The sequence below is a fragment of the Canis lupus genome, chromosome 22, assembly GCF_011100685.1.
Source record: "Canis lupus familiaris isolate Mischka breed German Shepherd chromosome 22, alternate assembly UU_Cfam_GSD_1.0, whole genome shotgun sequence".
Taxonomy (NCBI): domain Eukaryota; kingdom Metazoa; phylum Chordata; class Mammalia; order Carnivora; family Canidae; genus Canis; species Canis lupus.
The window spans coordinates 12,076,551-12,103,712 of NC_049243.1; the positions used below are offsets into that span (position 1 = coordinate 12,076,551).

The 27,162-nt window shown below is 34.1% G+C and overlaps 1 long non-coding RNA gene across 2 annotated transcripts in view; it reads right to left on the reverse strand.

Annotated features, from left to right (window-relative positions):
- LOC119865195 overlaps nt 1-19,922 on the reverse strand; it is a 74,626-nt gene extending 54,704 nt beyond the window's left edge. For both annotated transcript variants that reach the window (XR_005376310.1, XR_005376311.1), the window contains exons 1-6: nt 19,789-19,922; nt 14,221-14,377; nt 12,895-13,147; nt 8,145-8,213; nt 5,096-5,148; nt 4,273-4,472 (exon numbers count right to left, since the gene is read on the reverse strand). This is a non-coding gene — a long non-coding RNA (uncharacterized LOC119865195). The remainder of the gene's footprint in view (nt 1-4,272; nt 4,473-5,095; nt 5,149-8,144; nt 8,214-12,894; nt 13,148-14,220; nt 14,378-19,788) is intronic.
- Between the last annotated feature and the right edge of the window lie 7,240 nt (nt 19,923-27,162).

Genomic DNA, 27,162 nt, shown 5'->3' on the forward strand with positions numbered 1-27,162 from the left:
CTTTGTCTGGTTTTGGAATTAAGGTGATGCTGGCCTCATAAAATGAGTTTCGAGGTATTCCATCCCTTTCTATCTTTTGGAACAGCTTTAGTAGAATAGGTATTATTTCTTCTTTAAACATTTGGTAAAATTCCCCTGGGAAGCCATCTCGCCCTGGACTTTTGTGTCTTGGGAGGTTTTTGATGACTGCTTCAATTTCCTCACTGGTTATTGGCCTGTTCAGTTTTTCTATTTCTTCCTGTTCCAGTTTTGGTAGTTTGTGGTTTTCCAGAAATGCATCCATTTCTTCTAAGATTGCCTAATTTGTTAGCATATAGCTACTCATGATACGTTTCTAAAATCGTTCGTATTTCCTTAGTATTGGTTGTGATCTCACCTCTTTCATTTGTGATTTTATTAATTTGAGTGTTTACTGTTTTCTTTTTAATAAGGCTGGCTGGGGCTTTATCTATCTTATTAATTCTTTCAAAGAACCAACTCCTGGTTTGGTTTAACTGTTCTAAATTTCTTCTGGTCTCTATTTCATTGAATTCTACTCGAATCTTTATTTTCTGTTTTCTGCTTGGTTTAAGCTGTATTTGCTGTTCTTTCTCCAGTTCCTTTAGGTGGGAGGTTAGCTTGTGTATTTGTTCCAGTTATTTGAGGGAGGCTTGTATTGTGATGTATTTCCCTCTCAGGACTGCCTTGGCTGTATCCCAAAGATTTTGAATGGATTTTCATTTTCAGTAGTCTCCATGAATCTTTTTAATTTTTTTTCTAATTTCCTGGTTGACCCATTCATCTTTTAATAGGATGCTGTTTAACCTCCATGTTTTTGAGTCTCTTCCAAATTTCTTCTTATGGTTGTGTTCTAGTTTCAAAGCATTATGGTCTGAAAATATGCAAGGGACAATCCCAATCTTTTGGTATTGGTTGAGACCTGATTTGTTACCCAGTATGTGATATATTCTGGAGAAAGTTCCATGTGCACTTGAGAAGAGTGTGTATTCAGTTGCATTCAGATGGAATGTTCTGTCTATATCTGTGAAATGTATTTGGTCCAGTGTATCATTCAAGGCCCTTGTTTCTTTGGTGATGTTCTGCTTAGAATATCTGTCATTTGCTGAGAGTGCCATATTGAAGTCTCCTACTATTAGTGTACTATTATCTAAGTATCTCTTTACTTTGGTTATTAATTGATTGATATACTTGGCGGCTCCCACATTAGAGGCATAAATATTCATAATTAGTTAGGTCTTCTTTTTTGATAGACCCTTTAAGTATGATACAGTGGTCCTCTTCATCTCTTACTACAGTCTTTGGTATAAACTTTAATTTATCTGCTATGAAGATTGCTACCCCAGCTTTCTTTTGAGGACCATTTAAATGGTAAATGGTTTTCCACACCTTCATTTTCAGGCTGAAGTCCTAAGGTCTAAAATGAATCTCTTGTACACAGCACATCGATAGGTCTTGCTTTTTTATCCAGTCCTATACCCTGCGTCTTTTGATGGGATCATTTAGTCCATTCACATTCAAAATAACTATTGAAAGATATGAAATTAGTGTCATCATATTACCTTTACAGTTTACTGTTGTGGATTGTTTCTTTGGGCTCCCTCTTTCTTTTATAGGGTCCTTCTTAATATTTCTTGCAGAGTCGGTTTGGTGGTCACATATTTTTTACTTCAACAGCCTTGCTGGATAAAGCATTCTTAGCTGCATGTTTTTCTCATTTAGTACCCTGTATATATCATGCCAGCCCTTTCTGGCCTGCCAGGTCTCTGTGTAGAGGTCTGCTGTTATCTTATATTTCTCCTCCTATAAGTTAAGAATCTTATCTCGAGCTGCTTTAAGTATTTTCTCTTTACCTTTGAAATTTACCTTTGAAATTACCTCTTTACCTTTGAAATAGTGTCAATTTACCTTTGACACTATTAAATGTCAAGATGTTGAACAGTTTTTATTGATTTTTTTTGGGGGGGGTCCTCTCTACCTCTTGGATCTGAATGCCAGTTTCCTTCCCTAGGTTAGGGAAGTTCTCAGCTATGATTTGTTCAAATATACTTTGTGATCTTCTCTCTCAATCTCTCTCTCTCTCTCTCTCCCTCTCTCTCTCTCTCTCCCTCTCTCTCTTCCTCTTCTGGAATCCCAATTAGACATATATTCTTCCTTCTCAATCTATCATTTATTTCCCTTTCCACATGGGCTCTTAATTATTTTTCTCTTTTTTCGTCAGCTTCCTTCCTTTCCATAAACTTGTCTTCTATGCCACTCACTCTCTTTTCCACCTTACTAACCCTAGCAATTAGAGCATCCAGTTTGGATTATATCTCAGTTAAAGTATTTTAAATTTCAGCCTGATTAGATCTCAATTCTGTAGTAACAGAGTCTCCAGAGTCCTCTGTGCTTTTTTTTTTTTTTTTTTCCAGAGCCACCAGTAACTTTAACTTCTGAATTGAATTTCTGACACCGTATTTAAATCCATGTTTAGTAACTCTGTGGCAGACAGTATTCCTTCTGGTTCTTTCCTTTGTGGTGAATTCTTCCTTCTAGTCATTTTTGTCCAGTGCAGAGTGGCTGTATGAGTGAGGTGAGTCAAAAATTATCAACCACGACCTAAATAAAATACAGTCTAGATGATTCTGCAGAGGTCAGAGACCAGAAATTAAAGATAAAGAAGAACAGAACAAAATAAAATGAAAGGACCACTAAAGTGAAAAACCAATTTTAAAACAAAATAGTGAAAATAAAAAACCAAAAACAAAGAAGAAAAAGAAGAAAAAGAGGGGTTGGTGAGGAAGTGGTGGTGGGGAGAGAAAACAGTCTCCCTGAGGGGACCTAGAGGTTTATCCTTTTGGTTCTGAGTGCATTTTGTTCTGTATTCTAGAAGATGCTCAATCCCGAATTTATATAAATCAGCAATACTTACATAAAGACCCTCAACTACAAACGCATAACCAAGATAAAAGAGGGGGACAGAATGGGAAGGAAGAGAGAACAGTCTCACAGAGTGAACCAACATGGTATTTCACTTGGTTCTGGGTGTCGTATTTTGGTCGTGTGTTAGAAGGTACTAACTTCCACCACCATAAAACAAAATGAGACAGGAAAAACAAAAAACAGAAACCCATATCTCATATATATACCAAAATTAAATTGAAAATGTTGAAGGGAATCCAGAAGTGAAAAATATATCTAAGACATGTAATTGTAGAAATATGAAAGTCAAAAGGGAAAAGCTTAAAAATGAGGAGGTGATAAATAGTATTATGGTTAAGGCAGGAAAAGAGAAAAAATATTAGAATTTTTTAACCTGATATAAAAACAAGTCGTAATGGGAAACGAAAAGAAAAGAAAAAAACGGAAAGAAAACTCTCTAGTTCTATATACTATTTTCCCTCATTCCTGGAGCTTTCCAGTGCTGCTTGTTCAGTAAACTTGGTTTTCCCTTGTACTTCCAGAAGTTCTTCTGCGGGTGGGGTCTGCTGCACTCATTCTCAGGTGTCTGTGCCTGGGCAGAAATGCCCTGACCATTGCAAGGTGCTGAGTTGTTTATCCTGCGAGGTCTTTGTTCTCTAGAGGCCCTGCCTCTTCCAAGTGCAAGATGAAAACAAGAGAAAAAACAAAAATGGCAGCGGCCAGATTTCCAGCTCTGGAGTCTACTCCTCCTGAGTACTCAACCTCAGTCTCCCACTATACACTGGCATAGAAGCTCATGGGGGCAAGCACCCAGCAGCAGGAGAGTTCTCACTTTCCTGTGCCCTTCCTACTTCTGCCTGTCCCAGGGGGAACAAAGGACAGCTGGCTTTGTCCACTTTGGTGCCCTCGGATCGATGGCCCTGTCCCTCTGGACCTGCACTCCTAGGGGCCGCCTCTCCCAAAGGGAAGAGAGGACAGCCACCTCTGTCCATTGCCAGGCTCTAGGGTTAAAGGGAGCTCCAGAGCTGGTCCACGTAACTGCTGGCTTTTCCCAAATGCCCCAGAGGACTATGGTGCTCCAGCCCTTTACCTGTATCAGACAGAGGTTTGCTGTGAGCTTTCTCTGGGGCTCCCCTCCAGTTATTATTCCTTCCGGAATCTTGAGGCTTCACTGCCCCTCCTGGGATTGTGCCCTATTTCTCTGCTAAGCACTTTCTGTCAGGGGAAGACTCAGGTGCGGACTTTTAAAGATCTCGCTTGTCCAGGGCTGGGTTTTCATACCTCAGAGGCTTTTGAGGCTCCACTTTCAACCGACTTGTCATGGTTCCCCTACCCCACTTGATTTATTTTTTATTATTTTCACCTTCCTACCTTGTTAGATGCAAAAACTTTTTTCTCTGTAGCATTCCAGCTGTTCTCTCTTTACATCTCAGGTTGACTTCGTAGGTGTTCAGATGTTTTTAAAATTATCTAGGTAAGTTTGTGGGACCAGATGAGTTGAGGACCTCTGCTATTCCTCCATCTTGCCTCGACCTCATGTTTGATTTTTTTCAAAATAAAATATAATTTTCCTAGAGGGTGAAATTATAAACATTTAATTTAAGCTATAAGGGTCAGTTATTTCTTAAAAGGTGAAGTTAAGCCCTTTACCCTTTATGAGTGTCCTGTTTAGTTCGTTCCAATTATAATTTATTTTTTCTCTTTTAGGAACTATTTTAATATATATATATATATATATATATATATATATTTTAAATGTTGAAATAGTATGAATTCTTTTTTTATAAATATATAAACTTTTGAATACAATTGAATATTTTTAGACTATTGTGAATGTACTGTATTGATTTATGTGCTGTGAATGATCTATAATTAATTACCCATCATTTTATAATTAAGTTCTTTCTTATTTTGGATTTCATTATGGCATTTAATAAATAATCATATAGTTATTTATATTTTTGTGCTTTTAATTTAAATCAACTCTCTGAAGTGAAATTACTGAGAAGACAGAACACTATTGGAGTTGAGAATATTTGCTGAAGTGGTTGCCCTGTAGCTTGGGGAAAAGAAGCTTAAGCCCAGAGTATGCCAAAGTAAGGAGTCTATATGATCCTAGTGGGCTAAAATCCCAAGGAGCTATGTGCTTAGTATAAGGGTAAAACTAGAAATAAATCTATTCCCCCATACTCACCTCAAGTGTCTTCATTCACACTAAAAAATGCTTGTTTGGAACTTCACAGCTCACTGAAGAGGAAAAAAAAAGACTAATTTTGTTACCGTAGAAGATGCCTTACATAGGTTTTCAGACAAAAATTATATATTTAGGTGGTCCAAATAATCAACAGCTAATAATTTTGGTAAAAATATAGTCGTGGAGCTTAACAGAAGTAAATTCAGGGGCACCTGGGTGTACCAGTAAGCATCTGCCTTCTGATCAGGTCATCGAGCCCACATCTGGCCCTAGCCTCAGCAGGGAGTCTGCTTTACCTTTCTCTCTTCCTCTGCTTGTGCACACACATTCTCTCTCTCTCTCTCTCTCTCTCTCTCTCAAATAATAAGAGACACCAGTATTCTGGTGTGTCTATTAAACTATGTCTAATTGCTTTCTGTGTTCAGTGTGAAACTATTTATCTTCATAAGAATATTTGCTCCATTTGGATTTATTGTAACCACAGATACTTAGATTTATTTCCACCACCTTATTTTATTCTTATTTTTCCCTGCATCTTTTTTTATGTATGTTTCTCTTTTCTTAGTTTTTGGGAGTTTTTTTGCGGGGGAGTCTTTTTTCTTATTCTACAAATTTTCTCAAGTACTTGGGAACTTATATACTCATATAATTGTTGTATATATGATATAAATCATAATACCCATTCTGAATTCATTCTAATATTATTTAACATTTTTATTGCCCACGTAAACTCTAGAAGGGTCTTAAAACACTTAAAGCTCTATCATCCATTCCAATTAAATATTACTTTCGTCATATGTTTTAGACCTATTTTACATTATTGATTTCATCATGCTCTTTTTTTTTTAAAAAAAAGCTACTGTTATTTTAAATTTAGATGTATTTTTAGTATTTTGTTGGTTCCTCCTATTTTTTCAATTGCAGAAGTTCCATGTAGTATCACTTTTTCCTTTTTCTTCTAATACATTTTGAATTTCCATTAATTAAGGTTTGTTTGGGGCCAATCCAGCTTTGATTTTGAAACTATATTTTATTATACTTAATTCTTAAAGGATATCATTAGGTATAATATTCTAGATAAATGGCATACTCTTACTTTTTCTACAGTTTCATTACATTACTCCACTAACTTCAATGTTACTTTTCAAATTGTGTATCAGTTTGATTTATCTGAAGTTAATTTGCCATTGATTTTTGCTATTTGTAAGATCTCCTATTAATCTTTAGTGGTTTGAATCATTACCTTGATGTGTCTAGGCCTAGATTTATTTTTATTAATATTATCTTGATTCATTTGGCTCCATGAATATATAAATTATTTTACTTCATCACTTGTGGAAAACCTTTGGCTTGTATATTTTCCAGTGATATCTGTGACTTAATAACTTTTTTTGTCTTCCCATAACTCCTATCATCCATGTGTTAAGACTTTCTTCATGTTTCCATTTTTTTAATCTCTTTGATGCATTCTGCGTAATGTCTATATATTTATCTTTTGGTTTACTGTTCTCTCCTGAAATATCAATTTGTGGTTAAACTCATCCACTGGATTTTTAAAAATATTTATTTATCTAAATGAGAGAGAGGAAGAGGGAGGTCCAGGGGGAAAGAGAGAGAATCTCCAAGTAGACTCCTACTGAGCATGGAGCCCTACACAGAGTGGCTCGATCTCACAACTCTGAGATCATGACCTAAGTCAAAACCAAGAGTCAGATGCTTAACAACCAACTTAGCCACCTAGGTGCCCCTCATATACTAGATTTTGCATTTCAATTATTTTACTTTATTTTATTTTATTTTTATCTTATTTTATTTAATTTATAGAACCCTTTGGTTCATGAGTTCATTGCTTAATGTTTTTATGTTCAAGCTCATATTATTTTTGAGCTATTTTATTATGTGTTTAATAATTCCTTTATCTGAAGTCTTTATCAGGCCTTACTCTACAGTTTGTTTTTGTGTATTTTGTAATCTGTATTTGTGTATATTGTAATGTGTGTGAGCTATATTCATGTATGTGTGAGAGAGAGTTACTCGTTTTTCCCCAGAGCTTTATTTACAGATAATTTGTGAAGCTTGAGAAAATCTGTACTTGCTTCTGTCAGACCCATCAAGACACTAAAGGTCTGGGACCATTTTTTTTTTTTTAATTTTTATTTATTTATGATAGTCACAGAGAGAGAGAGAGAGAGAGGCGCAGAGACACAGGCAGAGGGAGAAGCAGGTTCCATGCACCGGGAGCCCGATGTGGGATTCGATCCCGGGTCTCCAGGATCGCGCCCTGGGCCAAAGGCAGGCGCCAAACCGCTGCGCCACCCAGGGATCCCCCTGGGACCATTTTTAACAAAATCATCAGCTCAATGTTTCTTGGGACATATAAAGTGGTATTTATTTCTAGTTCCCACTGTACTGATGGTGTTTCCATATGGAGGAATGAGCTTAAAATAGTTGATTTCTTATTAAATTAAATTACTTCAGTAGGCCTTGGGCTCTGTGAGATCATGAAAATCAGAGGCTACCATTCACCTAACTTGGGAAACACCCTGAAGGCAAAAGCAGTTTTACAGATGAATAAAGCAAGACTCTAAGAGTTGAGAGCACTTAGAGTTTGAGAATAAACCATATATTGTTCATGCTGAAAAGAGAAACAATAAACTATAAGGATTGCTGGTGCTAGCACTTATTTGTAAAGGCGCAACATATTATAAAGGGAGTGTCATTGTCTTAATATTTATTTTAACAATGACTTTCTCAGCTTATAATAAATGTACAATTTATTATTTTTTTACTGCAAGTGGAGACTAATAAAGCAGCCCTTCCACAGGCAGAACATGAAGATAGTAGGCCTGAGCATAGAGTACTTAAATTACTAGGAATTAGAAAACAATGGCAACTATCTCTATGAAGAAATAAGGAAGTAATTCCCTCAGAGTAACAGATTTTTTGCTTATAGTAGAAGGAAGGAAAACTGAACACTTGGATACTTGGATGTTTTGTGTTGTTAAAATAGTGCAGAATCAGTTGAACATTTTTAAAAGAATGCTAATACCTCAAATCAGAAAGCATCCATCACCAAATAGATCATCAGTGATGTGTAAAAGTTAAGCATCATCAGAACCTGGAAAATATATGGAAAAGTTCAAAACTGATGCAATCAGGATAAATATAGTCTATGGGCCATACTTTACTAACAGGTTTTATAAGATTCTTCTTAGGAAAAAATAAGAAATTAATATTATATTTACATTTACTATTATACATAAATTAACTCTAAAGTATATTTAGATTGGTTTCAATAGTCTTGATTCAATCATTCTTACATTTTTGACTTCATAAAAATCTCAGGATAAAGATTCTTCCGTTTCAGTGATACTTAAATTTTGAGAAGCTATCAACTTATTTAATAATTTGTTAAAAAGTATATGTTCTCTGCACTAAATGTATGTATGCGTGCACGTTTGCTTAAATATACTAATTTAAGAAATCTCACTCTGTATATTAGGACAAGATGATTTCCACCAGATAATTGTAGTCAAAGCAATAATAGAAACATTACCTCTCCCTCACAGAATGTGGCCTCAGTGGGGATAATTTAAAACTGTGTGTTATATCTGCAATGCATCATCTAGCTAATGAGTGACAGAGCTTTCATTAGAATTTATGTGTTCTGTGGCCTGGTCCAGTAATCATTATACTATATCACAATTTTTATAAGACATAAAGATTTGTTTGATGGTAGAGTGCAATGCAGTGACACTCAGCTGAAAGGCAGAATTTTTTTGTTATTTATAGCCCCCAAAGAGAGAAAACTTCCAGGCAAGGTCACAGAAGGGACTGAACCAAGGGGTAGGGTGACAGCAAGTCGGAGCAGTAGAGAGTATGTATTGCAAGCAGGGTGTGGGTTGGCTTCTTGAATAATTTCCCAGGCTCTGGGACACAGGTTGGCTATCCCTAAGTGTCTGGTAGCTGGGTCGGGCTGATTAAGGTGTGTAGAGTTTGAAAGCCTAATCAGAGACAGGTTGGGTATAGGTTTAGTTGGCCATTCAAGAAAAGGAACTAACCAGTCACTAGCCGGGGCTTCAAAACTGGGTCAAGACAGTAGTTTAAAAAACTGTATTATATACAATGCATGTTTCTACAATTTAATGTAATAAGGATTTCTATTTTGTTATATTTTCTTCAGTTAATAAAAAGACAAATTCAACATTTTAGCTCTCCTATGGTTCATTATCCTTCTAACTGGAAGATACTTTTTCTTGTGCTTTCAGTATCAAACTCTAGTATAGATTCAGTAAGTTATATAATGAACAGTGTCCAAGATATCTGTGAAGAAATATTTCAACTTTGACAGAAGACCCTGAAGCTACCTCACTGAACCTGACCTCTTGATGGGAGGGATAATCATGAGTGACAGGCCATGTGCTTTGTTCATTGTTCATTGATATATTGACTTGTCTCAGAGTATGATTTTGTTTGGTGTTTCTTTTCTGACATTTCTTTAATACATCAGGTGTTTAAGTAGGAAATGGTGTCTCATAGTTTAATGTCTGTGAAAGTTCATCCTGGTAAAAACCTGAGTTCTTCTTACAAGGTTATCTAATAAGGATCTAAGATATTATTCTGATGCAAACTGAGCTTTGAGCAGCCTGTGAATAGAAATAACTGGAATTTCCTATTTGCCAACACCCTTAACTTCTATTTACATAACAGGTAAACCCATCAGTGGGGAAAATTGGATCAAATAGGTAATTAGCTAATGAAGATTCCACTTATGAATTGGGATGTCCCTGCAATTCTTCTAAAACTATAAAATAAAAATATGAATTTTAACTCTATTGATTCTAAGCAGAATGATGCATGCCAGAAACAATAAAAAACAAAAGGACTTCTTTTCAAAGATATCACATTTTTATACTGCGTGCCGATATAATTTGAGTTTTTTCCTTCTTTTGAGAAAATGTCTGTTCTAGGATTAAGTCATTATGACCAAAAGCTGCACAATGTGTTTTAGGTCAATTAAAGAGTTGAACGGGAGAATATACCATTCATAGGTGAGCAAAATCATTCCTAGACATTCTCTGAAGATATTATATTTTCATAATAGTGAATTCAGTTCAAAAACTGGACCTATTCAACATAAGACCTCTTGAGTGACCTCCGAAATTCTGAAAAATGCCTAAGGAAATCATTCTCCTATCACTTTTATTCCTAACAAATCAGAATAATGTGAATTTTGATAAAGTTAACCAGCAAGCACAAAAATCCTCATAGATATGGTAAATGGACCGACCATATACCAAGGGCTTCACCTGAAGCACTGTGAATATGCTCATCTTCAATTGCAGCATAGAATACGAAGGCAGAAGTGGAGTTCTGATCACAGGGTCATTACAGACTTCACCTACTTGAGTTATTGGAACCCTAGTTTCCTCCCCTAAAAAATGAAAATACTAATAAATTTTTTATTTACCTAGAAAGGGTCTTAGGACTTAATGAGATACTGTCATGAAATGACTTCTGAATACATTAAAGATTTTATAAAAGCAGATAATGATTGATATGTATGAAGTGACTTTAGATTACCATTTATATCTGACTTGGATAATCTAAGAATTGACTTTTCTTTTACTTTAAAATATCAATATATAATCATATCACAAAATTACATACATAATAGATATTTCACATATCATTTGCTCTTATTGGGAAAAAAGAAATTCTCAAATGTGATTATAAGCTTAGCACTGCACTCAGTGCGGGGGCATCTGCATGGCTTAGTGGGTTAAGCATCTGCCTTTGGCTCTGGTCATGATCCCTGGGTCCTGGGATGGATCTTCACTGGGGGGCTCCCTGCTCAGCAGGGAGTTTGCTTCTCCCTCCCCTTGCTTGTGAGCTCTCTCTCTCCCCCTCAAATAAATAAATAAATAAATAAAATCTTTAAAAAGTAAATAAATTCTGAATGCATTTTAACTTGGTGAATCCTCATAACAGTCCTATGAAGTAGATTCTGGAATGAATGTGATGATAATATTTTTAATGGCATTGTAACTGGTAAGGCACTCTTGATCTTACTTTCTTAAATGATTCATTGTATTACATGTTGCAAATGCATGGTATTATTTAATACAAGAATACAGATTTTTATGAACAATAAATAATAAAGAACTATTAGATTATTCAGTGGATAAAATGTAAGGTTATTAACATTTTCTCTCAGTTATATATTTAGTCACCCACACATTATATCTCGTGCATTTTACCCAGGCTACTAAATAGATTTCTTCCCATGAATTTAATTTTTAAATATCATTTCTTATGTTATTTGAAAACTCTCCTCTTCCATTTATATTTACTGGAAGAAGTTAGTGTAAGTATCCTCTGTTTTTTCAGATGTTCTGATTCCTACGGAAAGCAAATCAAAATTGTGTATTATAGGGAATACTGAGGCATAAATCTTCAGTCACTTTGCCTGAAAACTAAAGGGTTTGAACTCAATTATCTTAACAGTTCCATTATGCCGAAAAATTCTATGAGGTTGTGACTTTATGGTTTCTTCACGGGTATGAGATGATTTTCACAGGAGTCATCACTTGCCTATTTTCTGGAGCTGAAACCTTTCTTAGCAAAGCATTCCTAAAGCATTGTCCAGTTTCATTTAAGAGACCAAGGGGATGAATATTCCATTTGTCATTTTTTATTACGAACTGAAACTGCACGCAAATTTATTTTCTTTTCTCCTATTATGTATTAAAATATATTTGGATTTTTTAAAAAGATTTTATTTATTTATTCATGAGAGACACAGAGGGAGAGAGAGAAAGACAGAGACAGAGACAGAGACAGAGACATAGGCAGAAACAGGCTCCATGCAGGAAACGTGATTTGGGACTTGATCCTGGGACTCCGGGATCATGCCCTGAGCCAAAGGCAGACACTCACCCGCTGAGCCACCCAGGCCTCCCTTTACTTGGATTTTTTTTCATGGTCATAAATAGGCAGTTTGCCCCAGTCACTACTCATTATATTACACTGGAAATACTTCACACTTTGATATAACTTACTGCATCTGTGTAGCCATCTTGGTTTGAAATCATTTGCACAATGAAAGAAAAAAAAGTGAGAGGCAACTCATTTACTTTCCCTGAGAAATTACTAAATATGATCAATTTTAGGGAGATGCAAACCATTGTATTTTATTATGATTAACACACATAATCCTTTTAAATCTAACATCGTAATCTAATGTAATAGCATTTGCTATCAAAACTGGACCTAAAAAAATCAACTGTGTCCCTAGTTATTGAGTGACTATTAATTATTTGGGGAGCTTATTGTTTTACATAGAAGTAGTCATACAATTGGTTTTAAATTATTCAAAACTACTATGAGTCTAGAAAAGAATTTGCAATGAGGAACTTCTAGTGTATTCTCTATATTGTAATGATTTTATTTATTTGAGAGAGAGAGAGTGCACACAAGCAGGGAGGGAGGGGCAGAAGGAGAGAATCTCAGGCAGAGAGCATGGAGTCCAATGACGGACCGGATCTCACGACCCTGAGATCATTACCTGAGCCAAAATCAAGAGTCAAAAAAATAAAAAAATAAAAAAATAAAACAAACAAATAAAACAAAACAAAGCAAAAAAAAAAAAATCAAGAGTCAGAAGCTTAACTATCTGAGCCACCCAAGTGCCTAGTATGTAATATTTTAAAAATATAAGACCAATTTTGTTCTTTCCCTTGTTTAATATATTCTTGTGCTTGTTTTATTTAACACATGATGCAATCAAAACCCTTTACCATGTTCTAAGAGGTCCTAAGTGAGTTGGACCAGTAGTCTCCTCCTTTGATCTCCTTGCCATTCTTTGCCTTGATCAGTATACTTCAGTGACAGTGGCCTTGCTCTTTCTTCTTCATACCTGGTAAATTTTTTCCCAACTCACACCTCTTTTGCTTGGCATTCATTCATTTTTTTAAGAAGTGATTCTGTCAAGATGTGGAGAAGTTGAATGCTTGAACCGGAGACCACATTTTTATCCTTCTCACTAAAGTCCTTTCCAGAAGGTAGACAGTGGAGGGAAAGTAATGATAGGTCATTGAGGAAGTGGCTGTTTATCAGAATTGCTGGGGAGTTATCTCAATATTTTGTCAAGTGGCCATACTGTTGGAGGATGTCACCAAGAAGACATGACCACAGATTTGACCCATGAGCTAGATGTGGGTAAGTTAAAGTCTCCTCAGCCCCTTCCCATCCCTGGAATATGGGTTCTGCTTGCCTTCTCTACTCCCAGAAGCTGCCCCAAAGATAAAATCTTGAGATAGGCAATGTGGTGATAGCACTACCTTAACCAAGCACACTGATGTAGTTAAGGCCTGTATATGAAATTTTAAGATTCTGGTGGATAGGTATAGAGAGATCTATTTATTTTGTGGCTGCCTAAGTCAAGTCTCACAAGTAAGTTCCCTTGCTTATTAAACCTGCTACCTACCAGTATGGAGTGGTCTCTTTCTGTGGCCCCTCCCTATCCTCCATGAGTACACAGGCTGGTTTTAGTTCTACCTGGGAGGCTCCCAAAGTTTCAACTTAGGAACCACAGCATTTTATATGCAGTCACTTGAATACAAAGATCTCAATAACTAGAATACAAGATCATTGAAAGGATGAACTGAATTCTACCAATTGTTTTATACTCTGTTGCCAGCATAATATTTACCATATATTGAACACAAAATACACATATAGCAGCCACTCCCCTCCGTGGTTTCACTTTCCACATTTTCTGTCACCTGTGATCAACTGTGATCCAGAAACAGATGATCCTCCTGCTGAGGTATGATCAGAGGGTCAATAGTGCCTAATGTTATGTCCTGATGCCTACATCATTCACCTCGTTTCATCTCATCAGGGAGGCATTTATCATCTTACATCATAACAAGAAGGATGAGTACACAATATTTTGTTCACATTCATGTAACTTTTAGTACTATATTTTGTTATAATTGTTATATTTTATTATTAGTTATTATTGTTAGTCACTTACTGTGGCTAATTTATAAGTTAGAGTTTACCATAGGTATGTGTGTACAGTATAGGAAAAAAATAGTATATATAGTGTTCAGTGTTACCTGCAGTTTCAGGCATCCACAGGGGTCTTGGAACATATCATCCATGGATAAGGAGGGATTACTGCACACATACTTAATGTTCCAAATTACTCTTGCTTATTATCTCTTGAGCAAATTAAAAGTGAACCTGCATCAAATATTGTTACCACCTAATACTCTAGATGAAACATAAAGAAACACAAACGATCATGATTTATCTAATTCTTTATTTCCTTGCCATTATCTACTTCCATTAATATAAATCAACATAGCATAATATAGTGAAATAAAATAAAACCAACCAGTAACGCTTAATGGTATCTACTTTGTTTTTTGCATCTATGTGGTGTCAGTTTCCCTTAATATTAATTTTTAAGAAAAAGATACAGCTTTTTAAATTGTGTATAGAGTTTACATATATAGGTGTATTTATTTAGTTATCTCTTTGTTACTTCCCATTACATTTTTTACAAATACCCCTATTTCAAATATTCATTTTCATCATCCTCTTTTTAGTAGCTCCAAGTAAACCTGAGGGCATCTCTTAAAAGAGATAAAAACCTATATAATCTATAATATTATATGAATGAAATAATTATATATGAATGAAATAGTATATATAAATATATATATTCGTATGTGTATATGAATGAAAGTCTTCCATAATGGAAAAAAAAAAGCTGTATGTTGTATTTCCCAATTAAGAAAATCAAAATAGGGATCCCTGGGTGGCGCAGCAGTTTGGCGCCTGCCTTTGGCCTAGGGCGCGATTCTGGAGACCCAGGATCTAATCCCACGTCAGGCTCCCGGTGCATGGAGCCTGCTTCTCCCTCTGCCTGTGTCTCTGCCTCTCTCTCTCTCTCTCTGTGTGACTATCATAAATAACTTAAAAAAAAAATATCGAAATAGTTAAACATGAATAGAAATTTTTAAAAATTAGGAGGTGACTCTGCTCTCTTAAATATCTTCGGTTAGGTACTCCATCCATAATATGTGCATAAGCATGGGTGTGTATATATGTATATGTGTGTTATGCATGCATATCTGTATATATATATATATTTGTATAACATTTAAATCAAAGTTATAAATTAGGGAATTCTCTATAGCTTCTTTTACTAATACTAAGAGAAGTAAAAATTTAATCAACTACAAAAAATGTAATGAAAAGTATTAATCAATGTGTATCTTTTAAATCTGAGTTTTATAATAAATAAGCCATTTTGGTGATTTGTGGGTTTTTTTTTTAATTTATTTTTTCTACATTCTTAACTCAGCTCTTTATATTACATTGCGTGAAATTTATCCATTTCTCTCAAGCCCATGCAATGCTACTCCAGATAGCAGATACTTTCACCCTATCTCTGAGTCAATGCAGCGTTCTCACTGACCTCCCTGTTTTCAGTCTCTTTTCCACTAATATACTGTCCGCCATATTATCATCATGTTCCTTTACAACGCAGATTTGTTTTTGTCATTTGTTCTTCTGCTTAAAAATCTCCATTGTCTCTTCTCATTGCCACCAAAATAAACACCAACCTCCTTATCCTGCCAGTTTGGTACCTTTCACAGCCTGGTCCATCATCTCTACAATACACCATATGGTCTAACTGCACTAGAATCATATGCTGTTCCACAAAGCAAGCCAGGGACTTTCCTGGTTCCAAACCTCATTCTTGCTATTTTTGCTATTCCATTGCTTCTTTTAAAATCTTTCTCTAATCCTGAAAGGACTTTGTTTAGGAATAGCATTCAGACTCAGTAACCAATTTACTTGAAACAGAGTAAATTTGTTACAGCAAATATATTGTAGAATATTGGAAAACAAGCATGCAAAATGTAGGCTTCTTCAGACTGAATTCATTTTCACTAACCTGCCAATTCCTCCATTTTCTCATTCATATTTTATATTTTCATGTAACTTAACTGAATTTAAAGGTTTTTCTTCAAGGTATGATAGATAAAAAGATGTCAAGGGCCACAGAACTAGAATAATGACACTAAGACCTTCCTAATAAGAAAATCTCGTATCTGTTCTGAATGGCAAAATACTATATTTCATGGACCTGTAAATTTTGTAATTTTGAAGACCATATTAGGGTCCTAAACAACTTGAATATGCACATTATCCATTTTGGTAAGTGATCTTTACTTATGATTGTAGATTCTGCTCTAATTATCCTCTGTATGGTTACTAGTCTTAATTTTTAAAAGTTTTTTTGGGGGGGGCACCTGGATGGTAGAGTATGCAGCTTTTGATCTCAAGGTTGTAAGTTTGCACCCATGTTGGGTGTAAAGATTATTTAAAAAATAAAATAAAATCAGGGCAGCCCGGGTGGCTTAGCGGTTTAGCGCCTGCCTTTGGCTCAGGGTGTGATCCTGGAGACCCGGGATCGAGTCCCATGTCGGGCTCCCTGCATGGAGCCTGCTTCTCCCTCTGCCTGTGTCTCTGCCTTTCTCTCTGTGTCTCTTATGAATAAATAAAATCTTTAAAAAATAAAAAAAATAAAAAATAAAATCTTTAAAAAGTTCTCTTTTCTGTCACCTGGGTGTGTTCTTTTGTATTTTAGCAAATAGGATAGCTTCTACAGTCAATGATTTTATTTTGAGCATTTATAGACATGTATTTGCAAATGCCTACGAAGATTGCATTTTTCATATACATCTATATAAGGTAAATAGTATATGTTAAATAAATAAAACTTGATAACTTGTGAATAATATAGTGAAGTAGGGGATCCCTGGGTGGCGCAGCGGTTTGGTGCCTGCCTTTGGCCCAGGGCGCGATCCTGGAGACCCGGGAATCGAATCCCACATCGGGCTCCCGGTGCATGGAGCCTGCTTGTGTCTCTGCCTCTCTCTCTCTGTGACTATCATAAATAAATAAAAATTTAAAAAAAGGAAAAAAAAATATAGTGAAGTAATTTTTCATTTATGTAAAAATAACGTTATTATTTGGGCACATTTAGAGAATGCAAATTATTTTTCTATCACTCCCTTATGCCAAATAAAAAACTTACTGAAGTATCTTTCGCATACTGAAGTTTTTGTCATAAGTCTGAAAAATTGTCATTTTTGATTCATAGTCAGCGGGTACAGATAAAATCTTTAAACACTAAGAATGTGTCCGTTTAAAGGGAAAATGCAAAATACGTGCTGACAAATTCATGAAGTTTATCAATCTGAGTCACTGAAATTCAAAGCAAAGATTTGTGTTTCAGAGAAATCCCTTGAATACAGTGATGATAACATTCCACAGGGAATGGTTCGTTACGTTTACTGAACGTTTTACTTCAGTCATTTCCTTGTATTTACATTTTTAACATGTTTTATCTTAGAGAAGTAAAAAAAATGTTCAAATATGTTACTTGTTACATGTATTAATTTGGAAAGTTTGATTTATAATGATATAATTCATTTTCATTCATATAAAAAAGTCAGTGTGTAAACATTTGAAAATAATTTGCTTTAAAACTATATTACATCTTTACAAAAAATCAATTAAAAGAATGAATTACCTCACTTACTCAAATAAAACCTAAGTGACATTTTGGTTATTGCTTATCCTTAGATATAGTTTTATGTAGCTTAGAAAGAGAATAAGGAGCTACTCAAACAAAATTTAAAAATCTATCATCTATCTATCTACCTGTCTACTTTTTTTTTGTCTACTTCTTTACATAATTCTACCCAACCAGTTATCTATATATTATATGTTAATATATTCGTTTTACCATAGGAAATAAAACAAGTTCTATTCAGAACATGTAAGACTCAAAATTCAACTTTCAAAATGCATCTTTAGTGGTTATATTTCTTGAAAGGTAACTTACAGTTTGTACCCTGGAAACACTGCACTTCTTTTGTATTCTCTTAGCTCTGTTATATCTAAGGGTCATTTTCTGTTGGCTAAAATTTTTGTGAAACATAAATATGACCCTGGATATTCAACAGTGTATAACCATAACACTTTAAAATGCTAAGTGCTTTTTGTATCACACACAGTGAATGATTTTTTGCAAAGTTCAAACATGAATAAAGAAACAATGGGAAAAATACCTTCAAATATAAGTGGAGAAATGGCATTAATCAGCTATCAAAATACTTTCATCATTTTGTACTAAGAAAGTTATTCCAAGGTTAAAGAATATTCATGGGAGGTGATAGTGTTAGGCAGTTTTTACTGTATAATCATGTCAATGTTTGTCTCTCAACAACAACAACAACAAAAACTCCTTGCCAGGTCAACATTTCAATATAACAAATATTTGTTAAATTAGTAATTTGATATGCTTATTACTTTAGATGATATGACTGGTTGATAAAAATTCAGATTTTTTTTTAAAGATGTATTTATTTATTTATTCATGATAGACACACACAGAGAGAGAAAGAGGCAGAGACACAGGCAGAGGGAGAAGCAGACCCCACACCGGGAGCCCTGACGCATGATCTCGACCACGGGACTCCAGGATCGTGCGCCGGGCCAAAGGCAGCCAAACCGCTGAGCCACCCAGGGATCCCCGTCAGATGTTATTTTTTTGTTCCTTAAGCATATCCCATTGGGTGACAGAAAGTTTGGTTCTAAGAGTCTCAGAGTTTAAGATGTGGAGTTCAGAAATATCACTATGCCAAAAGATTATGATATGTTGATTTCATAAACAAAGATGGCTTGATTCACCTATTTTCAGAAGATTAGTTTCCAGTAGTATTAATGGATTTACTTAAAGATATTTGTACTCACAAATTCCTTTGACAGAATACATCATTATTGACTAAATACATAAAAGAGTAAAGAGATCAGTAATCAGAAGTAGCTAAATAAATTTAAATATTATCTTTTTTTTTCCACAAGCATTATTTCTGTACAATAGTTTGTACCAGTAAAGAACTTTAACTTAGGGACTCCTGGGTGGCTCAGTGGTTGAGTATCTGCCTTTGGCTCAGGTTGTGATCCCAGGGTCCTGGAATCGAGTCCCACCTCAGGCCTGCTTAGGAAGCCTGCTTCTTCCTCTGTCTATGTCTCTGACTCTCTCTCTCTGTTTCTCATGAATAAATAAATAAAATCTTTATTTAAAAAAAGAACGTTAATTTATCATTAGATATATAGTTTCTCAAATTTAAATAAAGATGATCTATCAATATTAGTTCATACCTTTTTAAAAAATTTTTGAAAGTGACCTTGAAATCTTTACCTAGCTAGGTGTATTTCACCTATGTTGAATCACCAGAGAAAACAAGGTCAAAACAAAGTCATTGAAGTCTTACACCCTAGCATGCTACTCTTTGGGATTGATGAATAGCTTCAATTTTCTCAGTTCCATGACAAAGAGAATTGGAGCAGTTCTGTGGAGATCCATAAGAAGCTGACTGTAGCCAGATGAAAAATGACATTTCTTGTACTGTTATTGGCAAGGTTAAAGCTTTTACAAATAAAAAGCTTAAGTTTTTCTCAGAATTCAGTTTAGAGTCTGAGTCGTATTGTCTAGGTGAATTGGCCATTTGGGGAAACTTTATGAAGTGTTAACTACATTTGGAGATATCTGAAAATAAACCCTAAATTACTTTAGAGCGAAAAATATACTGCACCTTTCTGAGATTTGGTTTCCGTGTTGACCTAGTAGAGGTGCAAAATAATGTTTTTCTCTTGTAACAGGTGTTATGAAGATCATATAATGCTATTTATGAAAAAAATTTAAATGGCAAATAAACTGATGCAAATGTAAAATGATCTAATGAAAAAGAGAAAAAAAAAAGAAACCTAAGATTTGACTTGATAGAATACTTTACATAAGCAACTCATTTATTAGAAACTAAAGTTCTGCTCCACACATACTCAGTCTTTAGAGGGAGGATAGCTCAGTGGTAGACTATATCACTACATAGGATTTGAATAAATTATTTGTAAGATTCTTTCTAGAACATTCCTTTAAAATGCATTTTAATTAAAAAGGAGTTTTACAGTGGCTGTTTTAAAACCTTACCAAAAAGAGGGTATCTAGCTAATAAAAGTTTGAGAAGCCACAAGTCACAGAAGCCAATAAAAAAATGTCCTATTCTTACCATTTTTTTCTCTACCCATGACATTTTGAACAACATTCAACTCTTATCCATTCCTCTGCTCATGAGATGAATTTTATTTCAAGAATATGAATACTTCTGAAACCTAACTTTCTGGATGCTACACTAGCTCTATAGTTAAAAAGGTTGATTTTTTAAATCTCTTTAATACCTTCCTCGGGGGCAGAAATATCATGCCATGATGATAATACATCCAATCACAACTACTTTACATAACAGAGCATGATGTATAGGCAATTTCACCCTGCAATTAAAGAATGAAGCCAGAAGTGTGGTTGTTGGATGAGAGAATCCCCATAGGAGTGTTGTAGCACATTACAAGCATCTTTCCCTCATTGAATGCTTAGAGCCCCCTTATACCTTATTTTTAAGGCAATAATCATAACTTCTTTACTTAGAAAAATAAAGAACACTCATCTTGCTAATAGCCCTGAAAAGAAATAATTCATTTTTGTATATGTTGTTGTGTACTAGTTGTAAGGATTTTTGAGCATATTTGATTCTGATTTCCTTAGTGTTGGCTTCCATTTCCAAAATAGTTTTTACTGAATAAAGAATCATTTCAGCTACTTTTGAAAGTTCAAAGTAATGTGCCATACTTTACATTTATTTTGGACACTACCAAGCATCTTTAAAAAATTAAAGTTAGGTTTCAGAGACTATACTTTCTCTTTGCTTTGTAATATTCATAACAAATGTAACCTTTAAATTAATTTGCTTCTTATTCAACACAATTTTTAATATATAATTTTAGACCAGGTTGATCATGCTGACTACCTAGTAATACTCAAATAATAAATACTTGCTGTTATTTAAACATCAATCATAGCTGTCATATACTAACATCTTTTTAATGTTTAAAGGATTAGTAATTAAAGTTGGGATGTTTTATTAAGTGTACATAGACTGGTTTTCAAAATTGTGTGACCTTTGATATCATTCCATATAAATAAAATTTCAGATCAAACCAACATTCCAATAATGTAAGGCTTACAGAGCACCTATTCAGAATTAGAACTGGTGTTCAATACTTCACATGCTAATTAGTATTCAGAAAGGTTAACCTGAAGATTCATAAAACCATGCCTTTTCCACGCTGATTCTGATTAAGTGCACTGTCTTTAATTAGGTACACAGTATCATACTAACAGGTTGCTTCCTATCACTGAAACTACAAGGGAAACCTAGAGATGGAGTCAAAGATTATTTCTTAATATTAAATATTGAACAATTGAATAGAGGACCAGACACAGGAGATTGGAGTCAGTGATTATTTCTTAATATTAGATATTGAACAATAAGAAGAGAGGACCACATAGATATAGAATCATGGAAAATTCCATTACAATAAAAATTTCAATTGTACTATATTTGATTATTAATATGGTTATAATGCAAATTACTTATTTAAAATGTAGCATGTTTTGAGAACTACATTTGTATTTAACCTCATAATGAATGCTTACATTACATTACAGACTGCAGCTTTTCTGCCTGTGTTTCCTATCACGTAAAATAGATTTACAGGTCATGTATTACTTAATTCAGATTATTAATTTATCTAAGTATTATTATATGCTTTACATAACAATTTAATTTGCACTTTTAAAAAGATTTATTTATTTATTCATGAGAGACAGAGAGAGAGAGAGGCAGAGACAGAGGTAGAGAGAGAAGCAGGGTCCCTGTGGGATCTGGGATCATGCCCTGATCCAAAGGCAGACGCTCAACTGCTGAGCCACCCAGGCATCCTTTAATTTGCAATTTTTACTTACGATTCTCTAAATTGCAATTTACAATCATGTTTGTTATCTATGTATTAAAAACTGTAAGGAAAGAATGGAATTTGATGATTTTTTTCATTATTTTTTTTTTAATAATCTCATGGTACCAAAATTTTATACTGGTTTTATTTTAGAGACTACCAAAGAATTATTGTTGTTCTTATTAGTGAGGTTTTATTTTCCTTTTTAAATTAGATTGTTATTATGCTCTTGCCTCCAGATCCCTTTCCGGTGAACAGGAAAAATTCATAACAACTATTTAATATTCAGAAAGAATAAAGACTAAATATTTTATGGAATATGAATGGGAGCTTTCTTTTTATGTTTTTTGTTCATCTTTTTGTATATCCGTTTGCTTTTTCTAATGGTTATTTAGATCTAATGGATATTTATTTTCATAACTAATATGAGCACATTTTTTTCTAAATTTCTTCTGCAAAAACTTAAATCACTGTTGTTGTTTTTTAAGATGAAAGATATTACCAAGAAATCAAAGGTGAATTTGAAAATGTTTAATCAAAAGTATTAGTGTTTGCTCTGGCTAAGAAAAACATTTTCTAAGAGGCAGGTTTTGCTTCAGCATGATTTTTCTGTGGAATTACCATAGTATTAGAGAACCTGTTAGCACATCATAATTTTAAAAATGCTATTAAAGTCTAATACTCTAAATTTATCTCCCACTTGAAAACAAAATTGTTATATACAGAATGTAATGCAAAGTATGAAATCCAAATTAAAATTTTGTTAGCAAGATATTAGCATTCTGATTTTTTACCACTGATAGCAGAGGCATTACCAAATGGGTTTACTGAAAGTTTCAATGAACCAGAGAGGCTTAAGGGTGATGGACACAAAGGGAACTCATGAAGTCCCTCCATTCATTTATGATACCCAACCCACTGTACCACCGAGGAGTGCTTTGTGGTAATTATTCTACACCTGCTACTACCCACCCATGGGCTTTTATAAACCGTGTTATTGACCTAGTTTATTGAAAGATAACAAAGCTTGTTCTGCAAAGTGGTCTTGTGGGCAGATAAATGGAACTATATAATTTCATTTTTTCTCATCATTTTCAAAACATTTTGTTACTTTTGTTATTGACACCAGAGACCTCTCATCAGTTTACATGGCATAACTTTCTCTTTTTGTTTGTGTATATTGGAGTGGGGAAGGTAGAAATGGGAGTGGCTTTTTTCTGACTCAAAACTATTCTTTAATGCAACCATAGCCTCTTTTCTATAGTATATATGATCAAGAAACCACTTTATTGTGTAATCAATATCTAGACTGTGCCAGGAAACCTTCTTCATTCCTTATCCCACATTCAATAAAGGTAAACATGTCTTCTATCCTTCCCAGATGCAAAGGTCTTTTTTAACAATAAGTGTACATGAGGGCATTTGTCATTCTTAGAAAAAGGACCCCTGTGAGTGACAAATACTAATGTGCTTAGGAGAGGAGGTCCCATAAAACCACAACTGTTTCTCCATCTGTAGAACACCTGTCCTCTGTGCCAAAAAGGAGAATTACAGAGATGCAATATAATTTTGCAGTGAAAGAAATCCAAAGCTATTAAACTAGAGGTCTGTGTCCAAATTATTTAGACAATGAAAACTTCTCTTCTGTTTCTAGAATATCACATTTTATTCATCTTACTGCTAGAATTTCCTGTGTTTAATTCCAAATAAATTGCTTAATAGGTGATCAAATTGGTAGTACAACATGTTAAGGTAACAAAATTTGATTTTCAGAATGCTTCTATGCCTACATTCTGATCTTTTAAGACAAATTAATGTTTTCACTTCTTGAATGCTTGGAACTCATGGAATACAGGGAAGAAAATAATGGAATATTTTCAGACCTATACTTCTATAAAGATAAATTTTTATAAGTTGAAAATTGTTTTACTATTTAAATAACGCATTTATGCAATCCATTAATTTTTTAACTTAAATATTGAGTTAAAATATAGAGAATTACTATATTTAATACAACCTCAAATATCTAAAATGAAGGTGGATTCAAGCAAGAAACGATGTTAGATGAAACAAGGAAAGGCAGACTGGTTTTGAAGCAATTTTATAATAGTTAAGTCCAAACTCTTCATTTTAGAATTAATGATACTAAATTTCAAAAAGATTAAATAACTTGTCTTAAGTAATGCAGCTGGATCTAAACCACCAATATCAGGACCAGAATTTGGAAATATTTTCAGTATCATTTCTAATCAAAAGAAGACTATACACTGTAAGCCCCCAGGAAAAATGAAAAGTGGAGAATTATATCTAAAAATAACAACTGTTGTCAAATCGATATAACTGATCTGTGGTCCAGACGTGTCTGCATTTTTTTTCTTGCTTTAGAGTTTAGAGATGGCATTCAGCATCAGGAAGTGACCCAGATGAGGAAAGAGACTGTTCGGCAGACTTTCTACGCCTTACAAGCACATCATTGGTGAAGTATTTAATTCACAAAATGAAATATGACCAGAAGTCACATCACCCTATTTTCACCACAATCTTCTTCCAAACTAAATCATTTCAGATTCTTTTCTCTCTTTTGGGAAATATTTCTATGGAAGATATTCTATAATATATGTTAGTAGAAAAGAAGGACCTCTATTACCAAAAGGTGACTCAGAAAAGATTGAATATAGCAAAAATTCATCACAAATTAGCAGGTGGTGAGTATAGAAATCACTCTGAAGAGAAACACACAAAAACACTGAGAACAGAAGAAGCAGGGGGCAATCAGAGTTATATATCTTCCCTGCACTTGTAAATTTCCTCTTTTCTTCCATGCTCTGTGTCCTTCTCTATGTCAAAATACAACTGTTTACTGTGTATACTCACCTCCCCATCTTTTTTTTTCTCTTAATCTCCAGATCTGTTAAGTGTCTGCTTTTGTGTTGTCAAAAGAAGGATTACAAGGTAAAATTGGAGGAAAAGAGTAATAAACCTTCTGTCACTCCTCATCCTTGATCTTTAGTTTCAGCTATCTTCATACCTTAGACACCAAAAAAAAAATGAACCAAAGCATGGAAAATTGAACTTAGAATATAATCATCCATGGAGATTTTCTAGGAAAGGGAGATACTCCATTATATTCTGTATTTCTCTCTCTAACCCCTTCTTCTGTGCACCACAGATGTAAAATGTGAGCAATACTTGCTTTAGCTCTCTCGTTTCATGATACTCAATATGTCCTGTCTATTAATTTAAAAAAATAAAATAAGGTGGAGGGAAACAAAATTTGTGTATAAGTATGGCAAAAAGTTTTGGAGAAAGGGTAGTGCTTTACAAGTAGGATTAGGGATCCTTATTCAGTTCTGCTGTGGTTGAAAGTTGTAACCAGAAGAACAGAGATACTCCAAAATATATCATAATCTATTTATTCATTCTGATTTGATGGTTATTTACATTATTTGCACTTTTTTCTCAAAAAGCAATGCTGAGATAAGTATATTACATAGTTTTTTCGTGTGCGTATATGATAAAATTTCACTAGGATGTTATTCTTAAAGAGGAGTTTCTGGTTTATTTCGTATGAACATCTATGACTTTTCTACAAAATGTCAAATTGCCTCTAAAAGTGTTGTATCGATTTATACACCTATGGCAGTGTAAGGGAATTCTTTCTCAAAAATTTACCACTACTTAATGTCTGACATTTGCGTATCTGAGGATAGAAAATCTGAGGAGTTTTAATTTAAACTTTTGCAGGTACTAACGAGACTTACCCTTTCTTACATCTTTATTCTACTATGGCTTACATATCTATTCTCTTTGAATTTTTTTTTTTTTTTTACAATTTACTTTTCTCATTTTGAATATATATATTTTGGCCTTAATTGCATAACAAAACTATTTTCTTACCTTTGGCTTGCCTTTTTATCTTGTCAGTAGTGCCTTTTGACATATGTAATATTTTTTAATTAAATATAAGTGTCATCAGGCACACTTTTTAAAACCTGAAATAATGACCAAAAAACTTAGAAAATGGTCATTTTGGTAGAAAATTTGAAAATGTATCTTAAAATTATAGAAGTGAATACTGCAATGACTAAAATGTAGAACTCAAAAATTGAGTGTAGAAGCAGGCTGCTCAAGGACAGATGGATTGAATGCGAATTGGAATATAGGTAAAAAGAATATACTCATTCAGTCCTAAGAAATAGAGGGGGGAAGAAAAGAAAGAAAACAAAGGGAAAAAGAGAGACAATGAGAAATAATTAAAAGCATACATATATTTTTGTAGTTTCAGAGAGAAAAAACAAAATGAAGTAGAGAGAATATTAGAAGAAATAATGGCTTGGGGCACTTGAGTGGCTCAGTGGTTGAGCATCTGCCTTTGGCTCAGGTCATGATCCCAGGGTCCTAGGATAGAGTCCCACATCAGGCTCCCCACAGGGAGTGTGCTTCTTCCTCTGCCTATGTCTCTGCTTCTCTCTAAAAATGGCTTAGAATTTTCAAGATTTTTCAAAAATTTATCAAGACTTATAAACTGTATAAATACAAAGAAAACCACTACTAGACATATCTAAGAAAAAAACTAAAAAAAGAAAACCTTAACAACAAACAAAGCAAAATATGTATTATCTTCAATGGTCTCATCATAAATAAAGCCAGAAAATGATGGATGATAGGTTTAAAGTGTTTTCAATTCATGTTTAGAAATCTGTACCTTAAACCCAATAATATATGTCAGGGGTAAAATTAATGCATTTTTAGGAAACAAAAGATTTTTAAAAAGTACAACAAAAACCCTGGAATCTTTGTCTATGGCAAAGAAAAGAAAGTTATAGGAAATAATTTTAAATGTTCTCTCTATAGACAGAAATTAATCCCAGATGGAAGCATGAATATGCAAGAAAAAATGATGAACAAGATATAGCATAAATATCTGGATTAAATGAAAACTATAAACTAATAATGTGTACAGGAAATCTATAATGTATCTCAAATTAAAATATATAGCAACAGTAACATGGATTGGTAGATGATAAAACATTTTTGTTATTTGTAAGGAAGTGGTAAAATTACCAATTTATATTGGCTCTGATTAATCAAAATCATGTTATAATTTCTAGGATAAC